This window comes from Myotis lucifugus, unplaced genomic scaffold (genome assembly GCF_000147115.1).
Source record: "Myotis lucifugus unplaced genomic scaffold, Myoluc2.0 scaffold_24, whole genome shotgun sequence".
NCBI lineage: Eukaryota > Metazoa > Chordata > Mammalia > Chiroptera > Vespertilionidae > Myotis > Myotis lucifugus.
Window position 1 is genome coordinate 410,246 of NW_005871072.1, and position 1,931 is coordinate 412,176.

At 41.0% G+C, this 1,931-nt stretch overlaps 1 pseudogene; it reads left to right on the forward strand.

Annotated features, from left to right (window-relative positions):
• The first annotated feature begins 1,204 nt into the window (after positions 1-1,204).
• Positions 1,205-1,727, forward strand: LOC102426048 (annotated as a pseudogene).
• Positions 1,728-1,931: the final 204 nt, after the last annotated feature.

A 1,931-nucleotide genomic window follows, 5' to 3' on the forward strand; every position in this document is an offset into this window, starting at 1 on the left:
CCAGCTTAAAAAAAGAAAAAAGATAGAGATTAATAAAACTCAGTTATGTCTACTACAAGGACAAGGAAAATGAATGGAAATAGAATACAGGAGCTGTGTTCACAACCACAAAAAAGTACATGACAGAAAGGAATCTTTCTACTGTTTCCAAAGGGTAGAGGTAATCAAAACTGGTGGAAATGCCAAGTTGCAAGGAAGAGCATCTGGTAGAAGTGCTGATTCCCACTAGGTCCTTGGTTCTGTAGGCAGAGGCATCCACAGCAGCTTCATTTTAAAAATGCACTAAGAATAAGTCTAGTGCTGAATCAAACGCAGATTCCCCGGGAGGACTTTCCTATGATACACATATTATATACCTAAAAACCTCCACTCCAAAAAACAAGGGAGCGGATACTGTAGCACAGAGTTAAAAATGCATCGGGTCTCTGAGGAAGGAGAAAAACAGAAGCAAACACAGGATTTGAGACATGTAATAAAAAAAACTCTCTGAATGGAATATTGGTTGCTATAGACACAATTTATTCTCTCTGGATAGTGGAGCAAAAAAAGAAAATGTCACCTGACAGAATTCACACACAATTTATCATTGAAGTGCCTGAAACAACAAACTCAAATAGAAATGGAAATTGAGAATTTCTAAATATGTAAAGTGGAGAATCAGACTAGACTTGACCATTGCACATCTCTAAAATTTTTAAGAAAACATAAATATAGCAAATAGCAAAATTTGTTATGGACAGGGGATTTTTTAAACTCCTTCATAATTAAGTGAACTGCCACACTTAGCTTACTGATTTTAGACATTTCCAATAAGGTTAAATTTTCTAGGTTACAAACTGGCTCAAACTGTCATAGGCTCTGAAGGCTAAAGCAAACATTTTCCCAACTCTCAGGAGTTTCTATCTATTGCTTTTGCCAGATTTCATTGAGTCTCTGCTATCAACTTTTAAAAAGTAGCATGTTTCTGTGTTGGTCTATGCCCTAGTTCTGAAAACATCAAATTGTTTAAAACAATGGTTCTAATAATTCTTCCTTGAGTTTTCTGAATATCATAGGTGTAGGTGATAACTTGGACAGTTTTGATTTGGAAACAAAAGCATGGGCCTGTTGCCCAATGGGTGTGGTTCAGTGATTGAGCATAGACCTATGAACTAGGAGGTCACAGTTCCATTACTGCAGGACACAGGCCCAGGTTGCAGGCTCCATCCCCAGCAGGGGGCGTGCAGGAGGCAGCTAATCAATGATTCTCTGTCATCATTGATTTTTCTCTCTCTCTCTCCCTCTCTGAAATCAATATATATATATATATTAAAAGCATGGGGCTGACCCTCTTAGGCCTAACATAACTCCGAGCGTGATTTTCCTTTGGAGGCATTCAAGGTGGGGATGGCTGCTGGAAAGATATTCCACCATGGGTGAAAGTTCCTGAGGACTTGAGAGAGTCTGAGGTGTTCCAGGTCCAGAAGGGGTTGCTGGAAGCCATGTTTGGCCCCTGAGGATCTGGAATCCTATACATCGAGCAAGTGAGCAAAGCCATGCTCGAGCTGAAGGTTCTAGAATCCTCGAACCTCACCAAGGTCGTGGCTTATGGCAATTACCTGTACAAACTCCGAACCAAGTGGATGCTCCAGTCCATGGCCAAGAGGCACCGCCTGAGGCAGGAGCGAGGGATACTCAAACTTGAGGACGCCATGAAAGCCTTCGAGCTAGGCCCTTGAATGAAGTGAAGCCAGTTTGCAACCAGCGTACCTGGGACCGGGATGTGGACAGTAAGCTGTGGCCAGATCTGGAGTGGGTCTGTGCAGCATAACAAGGGAAAACAGCTTGTTGTGGATTTTAACATTTGCCTCTTGAGTCCTGATGTAATTTTTTCCCAAGGTTGCTAATTAAAGAATATAATGTTAAGTAAACAGTTAAAAAAAAAAAAAAGC